The following is a 10,871-nucleotide window of genomic DNA, read 5'->3' on the forward strand; positions in this document are numbered from 1 at the left end:
CTCATTCCACACATCATTCCACACATCATTCCACACCTCATTCCACACATCATCCACAATTCATTCCACACCTCATTCGAAACATCATTCCACACCTCATTCGACACATCATTCCACACCTCATTCCACAAATCTTTCCACACATCATTAACCACCTCATTCTAAACATAATTCCACACATCATTCCACACATCATTCCACACATCATTCCACACATCATTCCACACGTCATTCCCTGCATCATTCCACACATCATTCCACACATCATTCCACTCATAATTCCTCACCTCATTCCACATCTCATTCCACACCTCATTCCACACATCATTACACGCCTCATTCCACACATCATTCCACACACCATTCCACACATCATTCCACACACCATCCACACATCATTCCACATATTATTCCACACATTATTCCACACATCATTCCACACCTCATTCCACAAATCATTCCACACATCATTCCACAACTCTTTCTAAACATCATTCCACACCTCATTCCACACATCATTCCACACCGCATTCCTCAAATCATTCCACACATCATTAAACACCTCATTCTAAACATAATTCCACACATCATTCCACACATAATCCCACTCTTCATTCCACACAGCGTTCCACAATTCATTCCACACATCAATCCACACATCATTCCACACATCATTCCACACCTCATTCCACACATCATTCCACAAATCATTCCACACATCATTCGACCACATCATTCCACACATCATTCCACATATCATTTGACACATCATTCCACACATCATTCCACACATAATTCCACACATAATTCCACACATCATTCCACACCTCATTCCACACATAATTCCACACATCATTCCTCCACATCATTCCACATATCATTACACACATCATTCCACAACTCATTCCACACATGATTCCACAACTCGTTCCACACATCATTCAACAACTCATTCCACACATCATTCCTCAATTCATTCCACACATCATTCCACTCATCATTTCACGCATCATTCCACATAACATTCCACACATGATTCCACACCTCATTCCTCACATCATTCCTCATATCATGCCACACATCATTCCATACCTCATTCCACAAATCATTCCACATATCATCGCACACATCATTCAACTTATCATTACAAACCTCATTCCACACATCCTTCCACTCATCATTCCTCATCTCATTCCACATCTCATTCCACAACTCATTCCACACATCATTACACGCCTTATTCCACACATCATTCCACACATCATTCCACACATCATTCCACACATCATTCCACCACATCATTCCACACATCATTCCTAATATCATTTGACACATCATTCCACACATCATTCCAAACCTCATTCGAAACATCATTCCACACCTCATTCCACACATCATTCCACACCTCATTCAACAAATCATTCCCCACATCATTAAACACCTCATTCTAAACATAATTCCACATATCATTCCACACATCATTCCACTCATCATGCCACACAGCGTTCCACAATTCATTCCACACATCAATCCACACATCATTCCACACATCATTCCACACCTCATTCCACACATTATTCCACACATCATTCCACACATCATTCCACCACATCATTCCACACATCATTCCTAATATCATTTGACACATCATTCCACACATCATTCCACACATCATTCCATACATCATTCCACTGATCATTCCACACCACATTCCAAACATCATTCCACACATCATTCCACACATCATTCCTAATATCATTTGACACATCATTCCACACATCATTCCACACATCATTCCATACATCATTCCACTGATCATTCCACACCACATTCCAAACATCATTCCACACATCATTCCACACGTCATTCCATGCATCATTCCACACATCATTCCACACATCATTCCACTCATAATTCCTCACCTCATTCCACATCTCATTCCACACCTCATTCCACACATCATTACACGCCTCATTCCACAAATCATTCCACACCATTCCACACCTCTTCCACACATCATCCACAAATCGTTCCACATATTATTCCACACATCATACCACACATCATTCCACAACTCATTTCACAAATCATTCCACACATCATTCCACAACTCATTCAACACATCATTCCACAACTCATTCCACACATCATTCATCAACTCATTCCATACATCATTCCACACATCATTCCAAACATCATTCCACACGTCATTCCACACATCATTTCAAACATCAATCCACATATCATTCCACACATCATTCCACGCATTATTCCACAACTCATTCCACCAGTCATTCCACACATCATTCCACACATCGTTCCAAACATCATTCCACACATCATTCCAATCCTCATTCCACACATTATTCCACACATCATTCCACACATCATTTCAAACATCATCCATTCATCATTCCACACCTCATTCCACACATCATTCCACACATCATTCCACACCTCATTCCACACATCATCCACACATCATTCCACATATTATTCCACACATCATTCCACACATCATTCCACACCTCATTCCACAAATCATTCCACACATCATTGCACACCTCATTCTAAACATCATTCCATACATCATTCCACACCTCATTTCACACATCATTCCACAATTCATTGCACACATCATTCCACGCATCATTCCACATATCATTCCACACATCAATCCAAACCTCATCCCACAACTCATTCCACCCGTCATTCCAAACATCATTCCACACACCATTCCAAACTTCATTCCACACATCATTCCAATCCTCATTCCACACATTATTCCACACATCATTCCACACATCATTCCTCACAGCATTCCACACATAATTTTAAACATCATTCCACAAATCATTTCACACATCATTCCACACATCATTCCACACCTCATTCCACACATCATTCCACATATTATTCCACACATCATTCCACACATCATTCCACACATCGTTCCACACATCATTCCACACATCATTCCACACCTCATTGTAAACATCATTCCACACATCATCCAGACATCATTCCACTCATTATTCCACACATCATTCCTCAATTCATTCCACACATCATTCCACGCATAATTCCACACATCATTCCACGCATCATTCCACATATCATTCCACACCTCATTCCACACATCATTCCACATATCATTCCACACATCATTCCATACCTCATTCCAGAAACCATTCCACAAATCATGGCACACATCATTCAACTTATCATTTCAAACCTCATTCCACACATCCTTCCACTCATCATTCCTCACCTCATTCCACATCTCATTCCACACCTCATTCAACACATCATTACACGCCTTATTCCACACATCATTCCACACATCATTCCTCACCTCATTCCACACATCATCCACACATCATTCCACACCTCATTCCACAAATCATTCCACACATCATTAAATACCTCATTCTAAATATCATTCCACACATCATTCCACACATCATTCCACACATCATTCCACACGTCATTCCATGCATCATTCCACACATCATTGCACATATCATTCCACACATCATTCCACACATCATTCGGCACATCATTCCACAGCTCATTCCAAAATCATTCCACAACTCATTCCACACGTCATTCCACACGTCATTCAACATATCATTCCACACATCATTCCAAACCTCATGTCACTATCATTCCAGACGTCATTCCACACGTAATTCCACACATCATTCCACACATAATTCCAGACATCATTCCACACATCATTCCAAATCTCATTACACACGTCATTCCACACATCTTTCCACCACATCATTCCACAAATCATTGCACACATCATTCCACGCATCGTTCCACAACACATTCCACCCGTCATTCTACACATCATTCAACACATAATTCCAAACTTCATTGAAAAACTCATTCTACACATCATTCCACACATAATTGCACACCTAATTCCACACATCATTCCGCACATCATTCCACACATCTTCCACACATCATTCCACACATCATCCCACACATCATTCCACATATCATTCCACACATCATTCCGCACTTCATTCCACACATCATTCCACACATCATTCCACACAACATTCCACACATCATTCCACACATCATTCCACACATCTTTCCACACCTCATTCCAGACATCATTCCACACCTCATTTCGCACATCATTCCACACATGATTCCAAACATCATACCTCACATCATCCCACACATCATTCCACATATCATTCCACACCTCAATCCATACATCATTCCACACATCATTCCACACATCATTCCACACATCATTCCACACATCATTCCACACATCATACCACACATCATTCCACACATCATTCCACACACCATTCCACAATTCATTTCACACATCTTTCCACGCATCATTCTAAGCATCATTCCACACATCATTCCACACATCATTCCACACATCATTCCACACATCATTCCACACATCATTCCACACATCATTCTAAACGTCATTTCACACATCATTCCTCAGCTCATTCCACACATCATTCCAAACCTCATTCCACAACTCATTCCACCCGTCATTCCACACATCATTCCACACATCATTTTAAACATCATTCCATACATCATTTCATACATCATTCCACACATCATTCCACACTTCATTCCACACATCATTCCACACATCATTCCACATATTATTCCACACATCATTACACACATCATTCCACACATCATTCCAAACATCATTCCGCACATCATCCAGACATCATTACACTCATTATTCCACACATCATTCCTCAATTCATTCCACACTTCTTTCCACGCATCATTCCACACATCATTCCAAGCATCATTCCACATATCATTCCACACATCATTCCCCAACTCATTCCACACATCATTCCACATATCATTCCACACATCATTACATACCTCATTCCACAAATTATTCCACAAATCATCGCACACATCATTGTACTTAACATTACAAACCTCATTCCACACATCATTCCACACATCATTCCACACATCATTCCACACATCATTCCACATATCATTCCACAAATCATTCCACACATTTTTCCACACCTCATTCTAAAAATCATTCCACACATCATTCCACACCTCATTCCACACATCATTCCACACATCATTCCACATACCATTCCACACACCATTCCAAACCTCATTCCACACATCATTCCACAACTCATTCCACACGTCATTCCACTTATTATTCCACATATCATTCCACACACCATTCCAAACCTCATTCCACACATCATTCCACACATCATTCCAAACGGCATTCCACACATCATTCCACACTTCATTCCAAACTTCATTCCAAACCTCATTCTACACATCATTCCACACACCATTCCACACATCATTGCACACCTCATTCCACACATCATCCCGCACATCATTCCACACATCATTCCACACATCATTCCACACATCATTCCACACATCAGTCCACACATCATTCCACACATCATTCCACACCTCATTCCGCACATCATTCGACACCTCATTCCGCACATCATTCCACACATCATTCCAAACATCATACTTCACATCATCCCACACATCATTCCACATATGATTCCACACCTCAATCCATACATCATTCCACACATCATTCCACACATCATTCCACACATCATTCCACACATCATTCCACACATCATTCCACACCTCATTCCACATATCATTCCACACATCATTCCACACCTCATTTTTAACATCATTCCACACATCATTCCACACATGGTTCCATGCATCATTCTACGCATCATTTCACACATCATTCCACACATCATTCCACACATCATTCCAGACACCATTCCACACATCATTCCACACATCATTCCACAACCCATTCCACACACCAGTCCACACATCATTCCACACATCATTCCACACATCATTCCAGACATCATTCCACACATCATTCCATACGTCATTCCACTCATTATTCCACACCTCATTCCACACCTCATTCCACACATCATTCCACACCTCATTCCACAAATCATTCCCACATCATTCCACACCTCATTTTAAACATCATTCCACACACCATTCCACAATTCATTTCACACATCTTTCCACGCATCATTCTAAGCATCATTCCATAAATCATTCCATACATCATTCCACACATCATTCCATACATCATTCCACACATCATTCCACACATCATTCCACACATCATTCTACACATCATTCCACACATCATTCCACACAACATTCCACACATCATTCTACACATCATTCCACCCATCATTCCACCCATCATTCCACACATCATTCCACACCTCATTCCACACATCATTCCAAACCTCATTCCAAACATCATTGCACACATCATTCCACACATCATTCCACACATCATTCCACACATCATTCCACCCATCATTCCACACATCATTCCACACCTCATTCCACACATCATTTCAAACCTCATTCCAAACATCATTACACACATCATTCCACACATCATTCCACACATCATTCCACACATCATTGCACACAACGTTCCACACATCATTCCAGACATCATTCCACACATCATTCCACACATCATTCCACACGTCATACTATGCATCATTCCACACGTCATTCCACACACCATTCCACCCATCATTCCACACATCATTCCACACCTCATTCCACACATCATTCCAAACCTAATTCCAAACATCATTACACACATCATTCCACACATCATTGCACACAACATTCCACACATCATTCCACACATCATTCCACACATCATTCCACACGTCATTCCACACGTCATTCCACTCATCATTCCTCACATCATTCCACACATCATTCCACACATCATTCCACTCATCATTCCTCACATCATTCCACACATCATTCCACACATCATTCCACACGTCATTCTACACATCATTCCACACGTCAATCCACTCATCATTCCACACATCATTCCCCTCATCATTCCTCACATCATTCCTCACATCATTCCACACATCATTCCACACATCATTCCAAACATCATTCCACTCATCATTCCTCACATCATTCCACACATCATTCCACACATCATTCCACACGTCATTCCACACATCATTCCACTCATCATTCCTCACACCATTCCTCACATCATTCCACACATCATTCCACTCATCATTCCTCACATTATTCCACACATCATTCCTCACATCATTCCTCACATCATTCCACACATCATTCCACACATCATTCCACTCATCATTCCTCACATCATTCCACACATCATTCCACTCATCATTCCTCACATCATTCCACACATCATTCCACACATCATTCCACACATCATTTTCACTTCATTCCATGCATCATTCCACACGTCATTCCACACATCATTCCTCACATCATTCCACACATCATTCCACACGCCATTCCATGCATCATTCCACACATCATTCCACACATCATTCCACACACCATTGAACCAGCGGTACTAAATTCGTTGAAACATTTCTCATGTATTTCCGTAAAAATTTGGCACAACTAAGTGAACGCCTTTGTCATTGATGCTTGATCTACAATTCTAGTTTTCAAATCGTGTGTTCAACCGCCAGTTACTTGTCGAAATCAGCAGAGGAGAAATCAGTTTTCTTGTCTAATGATGCCTTTGCCTGTAAAATGTGTGTTGTATTTTTCCGTGCAATATTAATTCAGCAGGTTGAATATGAGAAACGCCTTTTGGAATGCAGGCACTGCATGTTTTGCACTCAACAAAACGTTACATTTTGTTGTTATGCCAGGCATTTTACATTAATGCATTGTATTGCGAACTCACCATTTCCCCGAAACGTATGAGAAATGTTTCAACCGATACATTGCATCGTTGGTTTGATGGTGTAATGGTATAATGGTGAGCACTCTGGAATTTGAATTCAGCGATCCGAGTTCAATTCATGGTAAAAGCTCAATTTTTGTTGTGCCAGCTGCTGCAAATTTGGGACAACCAAGTGAAATCCACCTGTTGCTGGTGTGCAGTTTTGATACCTTTGTTATTGAAGCTTGATCTACAAGTCTAGTTTTCAAATCGTGTGTTTAACCGGCAGTTACCTGTTACAAATCTGCGTGGGTGAAATCAATTTGTTGTCCAACAAAATTTCCCTCCTGATAAGGATATCCTTCAGTTCCTCCTTCTCACTGGACCTTCGGACCCGTAGTACATCGGGAAGGTTATTTGTGTCTTCCTTTGAGAAGACAGAACCAAAGTACTTGTTCAATTTGTGTGCCATTTCTTTGTTCCCCATTATAAATTCACGCGAATCCAACGGCAAGAAACCAACGTTTGTCTTCACTAATCTTTTTCTCTTGACATATCTATAGAAGCTTCTGCAGTCTTTTTTGTTGTTTCCGGCAAGCTTCCACTCGTACTTTATTTTCCCCCTCTTAATTAAACCCTTTGTCCTCCTCTGCTTCATTATAAATTTCTTCCACTCCTCCGCCTTCCTACTTTATCTGGCTAATTTGTATGCCTCTTCCTTCGATTGAACACTATCCTTAATTTCCCTTCTTAGCCACGGTTGAGCGACCTTACTCGTTTTATTTTTACTGCAGAAGGGATGTACATTTGTTGAAGATCGTCCATATGATCTTGGCAATAGGTTTGCCATTGCATATCCACCGCCAACCCTTTAAGTATCATTTACCAATCTAATCTAGCCACTTCGCGCCTCATAACATCACTCTCACCCAAGGTGCCTCGCACATTATTGCGTATTAGTCGCTTCTCATTACACATCACCCAGTCTATGATGGCCAGCTCTTGGGTTGGTTCCTCGAAATATTGGTCTCGAAATCTATCCCAAATACATTCCAGGAAATCCTCCTCCAACGCATTGCTCATCCACCATATTACACATCCATCATATTACACATCCATCAGATTACACATCCATCCTATTACACATGCAAACGCTTACACATCCATCATATTACACATCCATCCTGTTACACATCCATCATATTACACATCCTTCCTGTTATAAATCAATCATATTATGCATACATCACATTACACAAACATCCTATTGCAAATCCATCGTCTTAACATCCAACATATTACACATTCATCATATTACAGATTCATCATATTACACATCTATCCTATTACACATCCATCCTAATACACATCCATCATATCACACAACCATCATATTATACATCAATCATATTACACATCCATCATATTACACATCAATCATATTACACATCCATATTATTACACATCCATCATATTATACATCCATCATATTACACATCAATCATATTACACATCCATCCTATTATACATCCATCCTATTACACATCCATCATATTACACATCCATCCTATTCTACATCCATTATATTAAACATCCATCCTTTTATACATCCATCCTATTACACATCCATCCTATTACACATCCATCCCATTACACATCCGTAATATTACACATCTATCATATTAAATATCCATCTTATTGCACATCCATCATATTACACATCCATCCTATTACACTTACCTCCGATTACACACCCATCGTATTTCACATTCATCATATTACACATCGACCCTATTACACATCCATCATGTTACGCATTCATACTATTACACATCCATCCTATTACGCATCCATCATATTAAACATCCATCATATTGCACATCCTTCCTATTACACATCCATCATTATACACATCCGTAATGTTATACATTCATCCTATTACACATTCATCCTATTACACCTCCATCATATTACACATCCATCCTATTACACATCCATCATATTACACATCTAGCCTATTACACATCCATCATATTACACATCAGTTATATTACACAACAATCCTATTATATATCTATCCTATTATGCATCCATCCTATTACACATCCATCATACTACACATCCATCCTGTTACATATCCATCATATTACACATAAATCAGAATACACATCCCTCATATTACACATCCATCCAATTACACATCCATCATATTACACACCTATTATATTACAAATCCATTATATTACACATCCATCAATATCGACATCCATCCTATCACACATTCATCCATATCAACATCCATTCTATTACACATCCAACCTATTACACATTCATCATATTGCACATCCATCCTGTTATACATCCATCCTATTACACATCCATCCTATTACACATCCATCATATTACACATCATTCAGAATACACATCCATCCTATTACACATCCATCTTATTACACATCTGTCCATTATACTTCCATCATATGACAAATCTATCGTATTACGTATCCAACATATTACACAACGATCATATTACACATCTATCCTATTACACGTCCATCATGTTAACCATTCATCCTATTGCACCTCCATCATATTACACATCCATCATATTACACATCAATCATACCACACATCCATCATATTACACATCCACCATATTACACAACCATCCTATGATACATCCATGCTATTACACATCCATCCTATTACACATATAACCTATTACACATCCATCATATTACACAACCATCATATTACACATCAATCTTATTACACAACCATCCTATTACACATACAACCTATTACACATCCATCATATTGCACATCCATCGTATTATACATCCATCCTATTACACATCCATCACATTACATATCCATCCTATTACACATCCATCATATTACACATCAATCATATTATACATCCATCATATTACACATCCATCCTATTACACATCCATCATATTACACATCCATCCTATTACAAATCCATCATATTTCATATCCATCCTATTACACATACATCATATTACACATCCTTCCTATTATACTTCCATCATATTACTCATCCATCGTTTTACGCATCCATCATATTGCACATCGATCA

The sequence above is a fragment of the Pristiophorus japonicus genome, unplaced genomic scaffold (assembly GCF_044704955.1).
Source record: "Pristiophorus japonicus isolate sPriJap1 unplaced genomic scaffold, sPriJap1.hap1 HAP1_SCAFFOLD_66, whole genome shotgun sequence".
Classification (NCBI taxonomy): Eukaryota; Metazoa; Chordata; class Chondrichthyes; family Pristiophoridae; genus Pristiophorus; species Pristiophorus japonicus.